The following is a 16,606-nucleotide window of genomic DNA, read 5'->3' on the forward strand; positions in this document are numbered from 1 at the left end:
CGCTTCTGTCTGCAATCTCATTCTTTCACCATCAAAATAACTGACAATAATAGGCGTAATAAAAGCTTCAGGCATAGATTAAGTTATGGTGTTTTTTCTTTGCTCTATCTGGTGGCAGATGGCTGCATCACAATTACAATTTACTGGCATTGGGCATCAATTAAAATAGTTTTTTGTTTGTTTTTTGTTGCCAGAAATCTGATTTTATTTGTGTTATGTTTCCCACATTCCTTTGAGAACATCCACTGTTTTGATGTTGGACATTGCTCTGAGGACTGCTCAGTCATAAGCAAACACGTTTCCACTCACTGTTCCTTTTTCATTAGGCTGTTTGTTTTTCAGTGCTCTCACTCTCTCAGATTAGTTTTCAGCTCACGAGACAAACTTCATAGTTAGTTCTTTTGTCTCTCTCAAAATGACAAAATGAGACTGGATCTTGGTTATGTTTATTAACAAATTCTGGTACCTTTTCAGGCCTACCTCAGCTTCTATTTTCTGTCTCTTTCCACATAAATAAATCTGAGAAAGAGTACAAATTCAAAAAGCAAGGCACAAAATCATTCATTTTGTGCACACCAGCTAATAAATGTGAACGCAAACTAGAGCCCACTTAGAACATTTTGATAGAGCTTAAATCCATGAGCCATTTGAAGACCTTGTAAGCTTCTATGACATGTGACTGTAAGACTGAGGCCACTTTTGCTTATTATGTTGACATCACCATTCATCCTTTATGTACATTATTCACCTACAGTTAAGAAGAAAATTTGTTTTATTTTTCTGAGGTTCTTAACAACATTGGTCCAAACATTTTTACCTGATGATTTCAGATAAGGCATTGTAAAGTTCTTCCTCATATTAATCCACAAAGAAATTTGATCAAATAATCCGTTTGTTTGTTTTTTTAATTATGTCTGTGAAGGTTCTCAGTCATCCAGGTCATCGTAGTCAAAGGAGTTTGCAAAGAAAAGCGTCTGGACTTCTTTAAGTTGCTTGAAGACGTTTCACCTCTCATCCGAGAAGCTTCTTCAGTTCTAAGGTCAAATGGCCGCGAGTCCCAGATTTAAACCCAGTGGGAGTATCCCCCAAGGAGGGACAAAGGACCCCTGGTGATCCTCTAATCACATGCGCCAAGGTGTGAAAGCGGGTGTGGGACCTAATCAGCCAGGGTTTCGGTGAGCCCATTGTGAAACCTGGCCCCACCTTGTCATGTGAATTCCTGAGGTCAGATGGCCCAGGATGTGAGTGGGCATTAAGGCGTCTGGGAGGGAACTCAAAACTGGATTATAGATGGCAGACAGTTGGTGTCGTAAACCACCGCCTCTGTTCAAAGATGGTCGCTCACAGTGGACATAGATGGCCTCTTTCACTCCTCTTTCAAACCATCTGTCCTCTCTGTCCAATATGTGAACATTGGCATCCTCGAAAGAGTGACCTTTATCCTTAAGATGCAGGTGGACTGCTGAGTCTTGTCCTGTGGAGGTGGCTCTTCTATGTTGTGCCATGCGCTTGTGAAGTGGCTGTTTGGTCTCTCCAATGTAGAGGTCCGGGCATTCCTCGCTGCACTGTACCGCATACACCACGTTGTTCAGTCTGTGTTTTGGAGTTTTGTCTTTCGGGTGAACCAGTTTGTGTCTGAGTGTGTTGTTGGGTCTGAAGTACACTGGGATGTCGTGTTTGGAGAAAACTCTCCTGAGTTTCTCTGATACACCGCTACATAGGGATGACAATGTTGTTGCGTCTGTCTTTCTTATCCTCCTCGCTGGTGTCTGGTCTTCTTTTCTGTGCCTCTTTGCTGACTTTATGAATGCCCAGTTAGGATAACCGCATGTTTTCAGTGCTTCCTTTACATGTGTGTGTTCCTTCTTTTTCCCTGAGGCTTAGAGGGAACAAGTTCTGCCCGGTGGTGTAGGGTCCTAATTACTCCAAGTTTGTGTTCCAGAGGGTGATGGGAGTCAAAGAGGAGGTACTGGTCCGTGTGTGTGGGCTTCGGTAAACTTCAATGTTGAGGTTGCCGTTCTCTTCAATGTGCACAGCGCAGTCCAGGAAAGGCAAACAGTTATCCTTTGTGTCTTCCCTGGTGAACTTGATGTTTTATCCACGGCGTTAATGTGCGCAGTGAAGGATTCCACTTCTTGTGTCTTGATTTTGACCCAGGTGTCGTCTACATATCTGTACCAGTGGCTGGGTACTCTCCCTTTAAAAGAGCCAAGAGCCTTTCTTTCCACTTCCTCCATGTAAAGGTTGGCTACAATAGGTGACACAGGGGAGCCCATGGCACAGCCATGTTTTTGTCTGTAGAAGCCTTCGTTGTATTTGAAGTATGTTGTGGTAAGGCAGAGGTCTAACAGTGTGCAAATCTGATCAGGTGTGAAGTTGGTCCTGTCTTCCAAGGAGCTGTCTTCTTGTAGTCGTTTTCTGACAGTCTCCACTGCTTCCGTGGTGGGTATGCAAGTGAAGAGAGAGACTACATCAAAGGACACCATGGTTTCATCTGGATCCAGGGTAAGTTTCTGGACCTTGTCGGTGAAGTCGGTGGAGTTCTTGATGTGGTGTGGGTGTTCCCCACGAGAGGTGCAAGGATGGTAGCAAGGTGTTTCGCAATGTTGTAAGTGGCTGAGTTTATGCTACTGACTATGGGTCTGAGTGGGACCCCTTCCTTGTGGATCTTAGAAGTCCATAAATGCAGGGTATGGCATCCCCTGGATAAAGGCGGTGGTATTTGAGGCGGTCAATGATTTTGTCCTTTTCAAGGTCTTGAAGGCAAGCTATAACTTTCTTTTGTAGCTGCTTGTGGGGTCTCGTTTTAAAGCTTCAGAGGTGTTGTTGTCACTGAGGAGAGTAGTGATCTTTGTGTGGTAATCTGTTGTGTTTAGGACCACAGTGCACCTTCCCTTATCCGCTGGTAATATAGTGATGTTGTGGTCTTTGCTCAGGGAAGCGACGGCCTTCTTTTCTTGTAGGGTGAGGTTAGACGGAGGGACTTTAGCACTGGAGAGGGTGGCTGAGACTTTCATCCTGATTTGCTCTGCTTCTGTCTGTGATAATTTATTAATCCGTATGGCGGTTTCTGTGGCTGTGATGAGGTCCACTATGGGCAACTGTTATGGAGAAATGGCGAAATTGAGTCCTTTGGCTAAAACCCTCTTTTCAGGTTCAGTGAGATTCCGGTCTGAAAAGTTCTTTACCCATTTCTCCCGACTGTCTTCAGGTGTGTTTTCTTCTCTGAGTTGTGTGGTTTCAGACTGAGGTGTGGGTTTTGAAAGCAAGGTGTGAAATTTCCTGCGTTGTCTTTCTTTTCCTTGAGAGTGTTGGGCCCGCTGAGCCTTGTCCACAAACTTGTGAACCTCTTCTAAGATTGGAGAGGGTAGAAGGGTTTCCAATTCCTGCAGAGTCTGGCTGATCTTGATCTGGAGCGCATCTATAGTGAAATGGACCTTGGCGCATGTGATTAGAGGATCACCAGGGGGTCCTTTGTCCCTCCTTGGGGGGATACTCCCACTGGGTTTAAATCTGGGACTCTCGGCCATTTGACCTTAGAACTGAAGAAGCTTCTCGGATGAGAGGTGAAACGTCTTCAAGCAACTTAAAGAAGTCCAGACGCTTTTCTTTGCAAACTCCTTTGACTACGATGACCTGGATGACTGAGAACCTTCACAGACATATTGCCGTACATTTTGGGAGGAACACCCTTCAACTGGTACGGGAGTATGAAAGGGAATCAAGGAAACTGGCGGATTATAGGAACCACCTTCGTTTCAACCTAAGATGCAGACAAAGCAGAGTTGTTCCTAAGAGCTTGCGCCTTGGATCCACTGTCAGGGGACACAGAGCAGACTTGATTCTACAGAGAACACAGAATCACCTTCTAAGTGAAAGGATAAGACAGGTCCATTTCACTATAGATGCGCTCCAGATCAAGATCAGCCAGACTCTGCAGGAATTGGAAACCCTTCTACCCTCTCCAATCTTAGAAGAGGTTCACAAGTTTGTGGACAAGGCTCAGCGGGCCCAACACTCTCAAGGAAAAGAAAGACAACGCAGGAAATTTCACACCTTGCTTTCAAAACCCACACTCCTCAGTCTGAAACCACACAACTCAGAGAAGAAAACACACCTGAAGACAGTCGGGAGAAATGGGTAAAGAACTTTTCAGACCGGAATCTCACTGAACCTGAAAAGAGGGTTTTAGCCAAAGGACTCAATTTCGCCATTTCTCCGCAACAGTTGCCCATAGTGGACCCTCATCACAGCCACAGAAACCGCCATACGGATTAATAAATTATCACAGACAGAAGCAGAGCAAATCAGGATGAAAGTCTCAGCCACCCTCTCCAGTGCTAAAGTCCCTCCGTCTAACCTCACCCTACAAGAAAAGAAGGCCGTCGCTTCCCTGAGCAAAGACCACAACATCACTATATTACCAGCGGATAAGGGAAGGTGCACTGTGGTCCTAAACACAACAGATTACCACACAAAGATCACTACTCTCCTCAGTGACAACAACACCTACGAAGCTTTAAAACGAGACCCCACAAGCAGCTACTAAAAAGAAAGTTATAGCTTGCCTTCAAGACCTTGAAAAGGACAAAATCATTGACCGCCTCAAATACCACCGCCTTTATCCAGGGGATGCCATACCCTGCATTTATGGACTTCCTAAGATCCACAAGGAAGGGGTCCCACTCAGACCCATAGTCAGTAGCATAAACTCAGCCACTTACAACATTGCGAAACACCTTGCTACCATCCTTGCACCTCTCGTGGGGAACACCCCACACCACATCAAGAACTCCACCGACTTCACCGACAAGGTCCAGAAACTTACCCTGGATCCAGATGAAACCATGGTGTCCTTTGATGTAGTCTCTCTTCACTTGCATACCCACCACGGAAGCAGTGGAGACTGTCAGAAAACGACTACAAGAAGACAGCTCCTTGGAAGACAGGACCAACTTCACACCTGATCAGATTTGCACACTGTTAGACCTCTGCCTTACCACAACATACTTCAAATACAACGAAGGCTTCTACAGACAAAAACATGGCTGTGCCATGGGCTCCCCTGTGTCACCTATTGTAGCCAACCTTTACATGGAGGAAGTGGAAAGAAAGGCTCTTGGCTCTTTTAAAGGGAGAGTACCCAGCCACTGGTACAGATATGTAGAGCGACACCTGGGTCAAAATCAAGACACAAGAAGTGGAATCCTTCACTGCGCACATTAACGCCGTGGATAAAACATCAAGTTCACCAGGGAAGACACAAAGGATAACTGTTTGCCTTTCCTGGACTGCGCTGTGCACATTGAAGAGAACGGCAACCTCAACATTGAAGTTTACCGGAAGCCCACACACACGGACCAGTACCTCCTCTTTGACTCCCATCACCCTCTGGAACACAAACTTGGAGTAATTAGGACCCTACACCACCGGGCAGAACTTGTTCCCTCTAAGCCTCAGGGAAAAAAGAAGGAACACACACATGTAAAGGAAGCACTGAAAACATGCGGTTATCCTAACTGGGCATTCATAAAGTCAGCAAAGAGGCACAGAAAAGAAGACCAGACACCAGCGAGGAGGATAAGAAAGACAGACGCAACAACATTGTCATCCCCTATGTAGCCGGTGTATCAGAGAAACTCAGGAGAGTTTTCTCCAAACACGACATCCCAGTGTACTTCAGACCCAACAACACACTCAGACACAAACTGGTTCACCCGAAAGACAAAACTCCAAAACACAGACTGAACAACGTGGTGTATGCGGTACAGTGCAGCGAGGAATGCCCGGACCTCTACATTGGAGAGACCAAACAGCCACTTCACAAGCGCATGGCACAACATAGAAGAGCCACCTCCACAGGACAAGACTCAGCAGTCCACCTGCATCTTAAGGATAAAGGTCACTCTTTTCGAGGATGCCAATGTTCACATATTGGACAGAGAGGACAGATGGTTTGAAAGAGGAGTGAAAGAGGCCATCTATGTCCACTGTGAGCGACCATCTTTGAACAGAGGCGGTGGTTTACGACACCAACTGTCTGCCATCTATAATCCAGTTTTGAGTTCCCTCCCCAGACGCCTTAATGCCCACTCACATCCTGGGCCATCTGACCTCAGGAATTCACATGACAAGGTGGGGCCAGGTTTCACAATGGGCTCACCCGAAACCCTGGCTGATTAGGTCCCACACCCGCTTTCACACCTTGGCGCATGTGATTAGAGGATCACCAGGGGGTCCTTTGTCCCTCCTTGGGGGGATACTCCCACTGGGTTTAAATCTGGGACTCTCGGCCATTTGACCTTAGAACTGAAGAAGCTTCTCGGATGAGAGGTGAAACGTCTTCAAGCAACTTAAAGAAGTCCAGACGCTTTTCTTTGCAAACTCCTTTGACTTTTTTTAATTATATTTGAGCAAATTGCAAAATCTGCAAACTATTATGAAATTATTATTATTGGTTGAAGTGCATATAGTGTAAGTGTAGTGTAACAGTGAATGAGAGAGAAGCTGCAGGCAGATTTGGATAATTTTTTACAATAATTTATTAAAATGTGTTTATTTTGTTGTAGCTAGCTATGAGGTCAGTTTTAAATTACAGACTGTGGTTGGTTCGTTCTTTTACGTTGAGCGCCCTGTTTGTTTTTATATCGTCTTTATTTTAGTATAGCTAATACCAAACCTGTAATGTTAAGCCTTCTTACACTAAATATATGTTTTTGGCCTGGTAACGTGACCTCAGTCGTGTCACTCATTTCTGCTAGCTAGCAAAGCAGCTTGCTAGCTAACAAGTAGGCATAGTAGATTTGAACGATTACTAGTCAAACAGTAACTGTGGATATGAATGCCAACTTCAAATTAGTGACTTCCACAGTAAATTCCACAGTTTCATTCAAACTTTCAAAGATCACTATGTCCTGATTAAGATGGTAATAAGCTATTGTTAAACTATTGTTATAAAAACTCAAGAGTAGCTGCTGATGGGCCGCTCTAAGAGCTTTGAAACTTTGAAGCTCTGGCTATTCGTTTTCTGCTATAACGCTCTCTCCTCCTCACTGGCCTCAGAGCAAATGTCAGCATGAGGTGAGTTACCAAAACCTAATTTCTAATTTAACTTCAAGTCATTTTAAATCAATTTATTTTCTCTAAATAAATTCCAACTCTGTTAATTTTGCATAAAACCTGCTAAAAAGTGCTGTTTCGTGTCTTCTTCAACGCTTAATGCTAAGACAATTAGTAGGTTGTGTGAGCAGGTATGTTAAACTACCAACCGTGTTTGATCGGGCTACATAGAAAGTGCCATGGTTGAATTATTGATAGCCTAATGGCTTTTATGGAAACCCGCTTTACTTAGTTTTATTAACTCACCCTCCACCTTTTTTATGCTTTGCAAGCACAAGCACTAAAGCACACCCACACACGCACACACACACACCAATAAATAGTTATTAATTAGGAGACTGAGCTATTACCTCTCTAATGCAGCAGAGCGGGGACATTCTGTGTTATGTAGTTTAAAATGTGGTTTTAAGTCTAAGCTGACCCTCTTCCCTTATCTAGTCTAAAACCTAATGTCTAACATAAATCACACTAACAGGGTTATAGCCCTGCTACCCATCTCTTGTGTTTCCTCATGCTGCCTCTGCTGTTTGTCTTTTCCTTTTATATCCTTATTTTTTTATTGATTCTTCAGCTTCTGTTCAACCTGGTACTTTCCTGTTAGGTAAGCCTGTCTTATATGTTTTAGTTGCGAACAGTAACAACTCATTTAAAACTTTTACTGCAGACCTGACCTCCATTTCTTTACAGGGGGGCTTGGTGGGGAGGGGGGAGCGAATCATCAGTTTCAGCAGATATGTGATCTCTATCGACCAGATCATTTTAGAAGAAGATCCTATTACGGATTCTTTCTTCCTACCCTCCCTTTCTATCTCCTTCCAGCTCCTCCTGTGTTTTTTCTCTCCTTGTGCATTATGTTGCTGGATATCCATCAAAGTACAATGTATTGATTTGTACTGTAGGCATTAATTATTAGGAAAAAAACCCCCTGTTCTTTAGGGACTGAGTGCAGCATGAAAAATAACCATAAGTTTAATCACTGATGCTGAATATGCTGACAGTTGTTGGGCAGTTTGGTTAAAAACAGGCAAATTTAATGAAGCTTTCTTAATTGGGGTCTCATTTACTTGCATGTAGCAGGTATATTTGTTACAAATAATGGCAAAATGCATTAATTTCTGTCTAATGAGATAAAATTGATTCATTGACCAGTTATGTTGTTGATTGGTGTCACCACTCAAAGGGGATTTAGCGTATCACTTCAGCAGTGCTACGTGGTTTGACTGGTCTGTCTAGCATCTTCGGGTTTATTGAGAATCACAAAATAGTTAGAAATAAGAACGTTTAATGTTTTAATGTTTAAAACCAAGCTAAGCATGAGCCAATGTGTCCTTTGGTCCTTCTTAATATACGTAGACTGTTCTTACTTTCTTTCCATCACATGTAACTGCAGAACAGAAATCCTCTTTAGAGAGATTTCAGAAACACTTGTCATGTCTCACCATGAGCTATAATGCTTTCTGAGTGACTCATGCAGCCGAAATCTAAAAGTGTCTGAATACACAAGTAGGCATTTAAATGCCACTTGGAGGGGAATTGCAAGGTTACATCTTCATCTCATAGAGCTCTGCGTTTCATACAATAAGGGGGGCTGGAAGAGAGGATGAAATAATGGCACAGGCGTGGATTTCCCCATCTAACTTTTAGTAAAAAATATACTTTAAAGTGACTAAAGTTTGTTTTACTTCACAAAGGCTGTATCACATGAAAGAGCTTGGAAGTCAGAGGACAAAAAAATGACATATTGTTTTGTTTTTGCTCCATGAATCTGGTCTGTTTTTTTTTTTTTTTGCTTTGTTTATATGAAAAAAAATTAATGATAAATATGTTCAATGTTGCTCATACAAAGGATCTTTGTTTGGAGAATTCCACTTAACATCGACTACTCCTTTACCCATCAGTTTCTAGCGTAACGTCCAAGGACATCCTGCTTGACTCCTTCAGGTCATAGTAACCATTTCTAACAGAAGCATGAGGCAGAATAAAGCTGGGGTACATGGACGGAAATGAAACACTTCATTTTGCATGATGAAACTCTTTTAGGCTGAGTGCCAGTGCCTTGGCTCTGTGCTGTTACAGATAAATTAAGAGTTGTATTTCTTACTGAAAAGAAGAGACTGGGAATCATTCTTGTACGATTCCCACTCTCGTAAGGCTTCAGGCTTCAGGCTTCATTTAAGTACACATTCAGTAGCTTTTAACATAGTTTTTATCAGCAGTAATGTTACTTAATCATTTATTTAAGCATTTGTTGAGGCCTCAGCATTTCAGTCGACCTGAGGTCTGGGTTCAACTGGACCAGTCAAGCATCTCAATTCTTTTCTTTTTATAGCCGTTCTGTTGTAAATTCTCTGGTGTGCTCGGGATGTTGCGTGACACAATTTTTAACCAAGCTGTTGGACAGATGGTCACACATTTCACTCGAGAATACTTTGGACTACAGAGGAGTTCAATGACTGAAACATTTAACCTTCGAACTCAGGCCTGCACAGATGTAGCTCTTGGATTTTATGCAGTTTCTCTGAGCATTGTATGGTCTGACCTTGGGGGGAATTCACTGGAGCTGGGAAGTTTGTGGCCTTTGTTAACAAACTGCTGAATGTTCCAGACCAGAACTAGGCCTGAAAAACTGAAGAAGCTTCTCTGATGAGAGGTGAAACGTCTTCAAGAAACTCCAAAAAGTCCAGTCGCTTTTGTCTCCAAGCTCTTGAGATTACAATGAAGTGGGTGGCTGACACCTTCACAGACATATTCTATGGAAGTAGTTTCTCACAGGGTATACTTTGAGATCTTTTACAAAGTATAACACAAAGTCCTGAAAAAAAAAAAAAAAAAAAAAAAAAAAACTAGTTTATTTGCACTTGGGTATGAACAGAAGGTCCTAAAAACGCCAGAGGTGGTAAAATCTATTCTTGGGAGCTATGTCCTCTTTCAGAGTGACATGAGAGGGAAACACATTCCAGACAGTTCAGCAGTGCTGTGCGTTGGATTACTGAGTTTAAGTGTCGGCTAACATGCCCTTTAGGGTTCAGACATATACGACGACATAATCTGCAGAACAGTTGGGGCTACAGGTCACATTTTTGGGTCCGAAAATGTCAGAAAATCAATGATCAGATTTAGTCTGCTGGCAGTTTGTTGTTATTTTCCTGTTCACTTCCTTCTCTTTGTTCTGAATGTGCGTACTTAGGTGTTTTAAATCAGCCGTATAACAATAAAAGCCATTTGCACAATGAGAGAGTAAACTTTTAAGCCTTGTCAGCAATTATAATAAGTCAGATTGATGGTGTCTGCTCTTGTCTAGATTTTCATTATAATAGAAAGCCTTGCAATGCTTGCCAACAGTGGTATGTTAGGTGTATTTACCCCTCACGGTCATCTGGTTTCCTCTCTCACTCTGTCTGCTAATAGCACACTTTATTCTTTTGCTTAGAGCTTTTATGTCATTTACAAGCTAAAATGTTTAAAAGGAGTCCGAAAATGAAAACCAGAAACCTTAACTGAATCTGTGCTTCAGTAACTAGAAGATACAGACGATTAATTCTCCTTTTACATCGAACAACATTTACAAGACTACAATAATAACAATGCTTCGGTTACAGCGTGAACATAATAAGTAGCAAAAGTTCAATAAGGATAATCGAGTTAAAGCATCACCTTAAAGGCACTCAAAATTGTTGAGTGGCATCGTGATCTGTGCTGAGATTAGGAGGCAGGTGGAAAAAAGCCTGGAGAGGTGGAAGTATGCACTGGAGAAAAGAGGAAGCAAGAGTGTGTAAATGTGAGGGAGACGGGTGGAACAATGAAGCTCCAAGGAATAGATGTAATGAAGTTAGATGAGTTTAAATGTCTGGGGTAAGCAATCCAAAGCAATGGACACTGCGCAAGAGAGGTGAAGATGAGTCCAGGCAGGGTGAGTGGGTGGAGACGAATGTCGGGGCTGATTTGTGATTTAAGGATAGAAGCAAGGCTGAAAGGGAAGGTTTAGGACATCTTAGAAATGAGCAGATCAGAGGGACAGCTCAGGTTGAGCAGTTTGGAGAAAAGGAAAGAGCAGTAATGCTGAGATGGTTTGGACATGGTCAGTGGAGCGAAGTGAATATATTGGACAAAGGGTGTTGGATATGGAGCTGCCTGGCAGGAGGAGGTAGGTAAAGATAACATACAGTATCATTGGTTTTGTATTTGATCAGAAATGACGTAGGCTTCACTGTAGCATTATGCTGGATGCTTCCTGCACTTCAATTACATTAACAAATACATTCAAACAATGTCCTGTTCTGTTTGGGATGAGGTAATTCAGTTTTGACAGTATCTTCCATCTCTGATGACGGAGAGGAAATTGAATTGTGTTTCCATCTCACACAGCTCCCCCTCCCTGCCTGCCTCCTCTGATCTGTTTTTCTTCCACATCTCTCCTTTTTGCTGTGAGCCTTGGAAACTCTTCCTGGAATGAAATCCCTGTGTTAGTATTTAATTCTTTCTGTTTACTTGTGGCTTTTCTTTATCTTCCAATTAGAGCTAATACACAGACTAAAAATGTCATCAACAGATTGATTAAAATATTCCAGTGTTAAAGTATGTGCAAAGAATAATTTAGCTTGTGTGTTGTGTTGTGTTACCTGCGATCTTGTCATCCTCCCTCATATGTCAACCTGCCTCATGTATCATCCTCTCTTTCTGTCTCTCTGTTATGAACTGTTACATGAATTCGGGGTCATGCCAGACTCAAGTCTGCCCCAAACAGTAAAGCAACCCAGGACTTTAGTCCAGTGCGACTCAGTAAAGCATCTTTCCTACTTTACTGGATGTAAATGTAGATTCTATTAAAGGGGTATGCTTTCAATCTGCCAGACATCTGAATGTCAGTCCTACTGCTCTTCTAGTTTTACCAATTGCAAGAAATTATTGTGTGTTTTCTTGTTTTCAGACGAGCAGTATTATTGTGCAGAATATGGCTCGGGCCCTACTTGTAAAAATTTCAACAGTACTTCTTTGCAGCCTGTGAGAAATGAAGATCCTGTGATGGAGCTTCAATAAAAACTATTTCTTTAATACATACAAACTCAAGATGGCAAATATCCACTGGTCTGTGCTGAAGGGTTTGGGAAAGATAAACAAGCAGGATTTCTTGTGCTTTAATAAAATCTATGAAGAGAGAAGAGTTGTGCATTTTCGCTCTTGTGCATACCTGTCCATTAATGTGACAGCTTGCATTCTGAAGTGGTACTGAGGGGAAAAAGGGCACACATACGTTTCGGTTTATGGCCGACAAAAGTGATGTCACAAGGAAACCTTTGGTAGAATTGTCTGAGTGGGGACACCTGTCATTCAGGCGAATACAGCAATGAGTATTAGCGCCCTCGGGACTGGTAGAAATAGTACAGAGATGTGGCGACATGACTGTTTGCGTGCGAAGTGACCATTGTGGCACAGATAAGTGGGTCCTTAGTGAAACTGCCGTATACCACCAACCCATAACAACAGCAGCCTCAAGGCAGGTTATATTGTAAGGTAAAGGCCCTACAATAACAATAAGGTAATAAAAGTCCAAAAAAAAAGGTCAGTGTGTGCACTGAAAAAGGAACAGGATGGAACAGCATGTATGTCTTTAGGAACTTAGCATCACTTTGAAACAGGGTGCAGTGTTTGTTGCTGTTTGTTGCGGCTTGAGTGAACAGACATTAAACACACACAGCATTGTGCATTGAGCCAGAGCTGCTGCAGTCGCCAGCAGTCTTTTGAACTGAGTTTGAACTTACACACATGCACACACCTACTTACATACATAAAGGTGCACAGCGATATCTTACGTCAGTGTAACCTTTTGGCCTACTATAGTTGCACAGTACGCCAAAGCACATTTTGCATGATAGAGATCAATTCAAAAGGATACAGAGAGAAGATTTGACTTGGCGAGCCCCTGATAAAACAGTCCTCATCTGTGTGTCTGTGTGTGTGCATTTGGATTTTTGTATTATCAAGAGCTTGTTTCCGACTATGTCTTTACCCCTGACAGTAGACATAGTCAAGTTTAGCTTTAGTCCTTATCTCGAGGACTGGAAGTCTGGCTTCCTCTGCCCTTTATTGAGAGCCTTGAAACAACTGTAGAGTGTGACTGGACAGAGAACAGAGCCTTCTGGATCTTACTTAGGATTATTAAATATTGTGCTACTGTTTCCCTTGGGATTAGTGGTTGAATGTAAACATTCATATTGGAATCCTTTCAAAACATCTTTAGTTCTCTTCTTGCATTTACTGTAGCACAGAGAAAATTACAAATAACAAAAATAAAAATTCAATTTAGATCATCTAAAAAAGAGCCAAGATAAAATTAAAATCAGTTTCAGAGTCCTTATTGTCAGTGCACAGTTATCCAGTGATTAATAATCCAAACCTGAAACTGTTAGTTGCACAAGCGACTCAAAAGCTGTAGCATTGCACACAGATGGTCCTTGAGCCATGCATGAGCCACAGCTACTCTGTGTTTCCCAGACCGGCTCATTTCTGTAGTTCCTAATTATGTTATCTACCACTTTCTAATCATACATTTCATTTAATCCACTTTACATGCAAAAGTTGAGACTTGAAGGGAAGACAGGCCACATTTGTCTTTGTCTTAATTTGTACTCTGTGCCTCTACCCTAGTTCTCTCTATCCTCTCTTTCATCTGCCCTTTCTCCCTCTCACAGTGTAAAGCCTTTTCAGGCTTACTCAGCATTTTCTTATCAATGCCCCGATGGGGACAAAGCTTTATGCAACGGCTGTGTGTCCACATCTTTCTTGCTCTTATTCCCCTCTCTTCGTTCGCCTTTTCTCTTTAGCTTTCATCTGCTTTGAACATCATCACATTGTTCTATGTAAACCATCTGTAAAAATCAAGAATAAGTCGACCTGTCACTCAGACTTCAGGAAACCCAAATATGATGTCACCATCTCTCACAGCAAAACAAAGAAACCATGGTCATTACAGAAGAGATTAAGCAAAGAAAGAAAAGCAGACTGTTCAGCCGGATTTCTCTTACCTGGACCAAATGAACCACATCTCCATACGTAGAGCTATTAAGCCAAGCACAGCAGCTGTGAACAGCTTTGTGTATGATAAAGAAGTGGTGCGTTGAAAGGCAAAGCGGGATTGAAAAGTGATTTCAGAGCTTTGTGGTTATGTAAGATCGCAGCTCTTTCAAGTGTGTGCATTTTAGTTGGTCTCTATTATTGTGGAAATTGCACCCTCTGCCTCCTGTCACTGATGGAGTTGAATAACACTGTGTTCACATTCTTCATCCTGTGCCAAACACCTTCATGTTTAATTTATTCAGACTGAGCTTTCTCCTGCTGTCCTGTCTGACACACACATCCAAATACACCGTCAGCACAATGCTCAGACAGAGCAGCACGCAACCTGTCTGCATACACACACACACACACACACACACACACACACACACACACACACACACACACACACACAGCTGTCATCCTGGTACACACTTCATAGTTATCATTTTTTCAGGCGGGGCTGTTGCATAGTGCTGTTTGCTACCTTTCTCTGCAGCTCTCTTTTAATGCTTTTATTTTTTCTATTAATCTTCCAATTGCCTGTTTCTTTAGGTCCATTATTGCACTGGACAAATGTAGTATTGTGTTTATATAATTGTTGTGACTGATTTCCTGGCATTAACTTTATTTCCCCTGAAACTCATTTACTCCGATTGTTTTATTTCAGCGTGTCTGTATACACATGCATGACTCTGAGATATCCGTCAGGCTGCTGACCAGACAGCCAGCCAGCTGGCTGCAGGACAGTTTGACTAACAGTAGACCAACCCATCAAGCTGATGAATGAAGCAACACAAACAGGAGCTCTTTATCTCAGCTCCTTTATTATACAAAGAAGATGACCATCGTGTCTGGCACAACAGCCTGTATTCCAAACCCTCAACGTCAGAATGAGAGTCGATGCCAATTTAACACGAAATATCAGGTATCAATAGCATGATTTCATATTGTCTATTGATTGAGCCACACTGCAATGGCCCATTCACTTGACGACAACACACATTTTGTTAAATCTTGTGTATTTGGTGGACAGATTTTTTTACAGTCGGCTGTGGCCCAAAGCTATTAGTCAGAACCTTCTGTGCAAAAATCTTTGCCTGTTATCTGACGTTATACTGAAAACAGTTTCTATAAAACAATCTTCCTAAACGGTGCACTAATTTAATTTATAATTACGCAACTTCTTACTAATTTTCCACCACTGCATAAGCCACTGTTACACACTGGATTATGTTATAAATATGGGTTCAAGGCAGATTTCCCAGTTTTCCAGTATCAAAATGTAATACTTACCAGTAAAGTACATGCCGACTAATAAATGGGTAGGTACATATGTAATAAAATATTCATATTCACAGATACTTAATAGGAACAAATACTTGGTCATCTTAATGTTACTACTTGTGTAACTGTGTGAGACTTTTTACTTGAGTGAACCAAATTTTAACATTTCTAGCTCAATTAATAAAAGCTAATAATTATAGCTTTAATAATTGTAATTTGTGTCCTGAAGTATGATGTTGAAAGACACTTTGATTATGTCATCTTCATCGTCATGATGAGTCTGGCATCTGGTTGGAAGGTGAAATACAATGTTCATGTTGTAGCTGATTTACAAAATGTTCCTGTGAGTTTGTGGGTGCTGGACTCAATGTTACGGTAAATCGGAATATTATAGGGATAATATAGTAAAAACAGGATAATAGTAGGCCTGCGTGTCATGCCTTTATTGCCCCTGACCTCTAACCTCACATTGGGACATTTTTATGGACTGAGTAAGTGTGAGTGTAGGTGCCCACATGCTAGACTACTTTCATTTCAGTGTCTCTGTATGGGTTTTAATTTTATGGGCTACTGTCCACCAGTCTTGTGGCTAAGTGAACATTCCTCTGTGTGGCCCCTTTGGCCTTTGCACTCACTAACACTAGGGCTTTGACCAGAGGATGGGGGCCCAGACAGGGCTGCTGGAGCTCAGTTTGATACAGATTACTCAGGGTCTGATCTCTCTCTACACACATAGCAGTGGCTGAACAGATGAATCTGTCCATGGTCAGTGTTGTGTTTGTGCTGTGTAGAGTATATATGCATGCACCAGCAGACATATACTCTCTCTCTTCTGCATCCATTGTAGGCCAATTTTTTTTTTTTTTTTTTTTTTGCTTGGTTATTCAAACCATCCATTCATTCTCATTACCATTCTCTCATGTCTTTGTGAGTCATCAGCTCTCTGTGGCGTGTAGGAGGACTCCAGACGCTCTGCCTTCTCTACAGTTCAATCTATGCTTCCATCACTTTTTTGTCCCCATTCCTGTTTTTTTTTTCTCTTCTTTGCTTCTTTGCGTCTCTCTTGTTTGTGGAGGAGGAACACCAGTTAAAAATAGTGTTCTGGTGTTACTCACCAAAACCTGTCAAAACAAGATATATCCAGAAA

The 16,606-nt window shown here is 42.0% G+C and overlaps 1 protein-coding gene across 5 annotated transcripts in view; it reads left to right on the top strand.

Moving 5' to 3' along the window:
• The window catches only part of mast2 (microtubule associated serine/threonine kinase 2), a 148,320-nt gene that overhangs the window by 31,067 nt on the left and 100,647 nt on the right, over positions 1-16,606 (top strand). The gene's annotated exons all lie outside the window — the stretch shown is intronic.

The sequence above is a fragment of the Oreochromis aureus genome, linkage group 17 (assembly GCF_013358895.1).
Source record: "Oreochromis aureus strain Israel breed Guangdong linkage group 17, ZZ_aureus, whole genome shotgun sequence".
In the NCBI taxonomy this organism is placed as follows: Eukaryota; Metazoa; Chordata; class Actinopteri; order Cichliformes; family Cichlidae; genus Oreochromis; species Oreochromis aureus.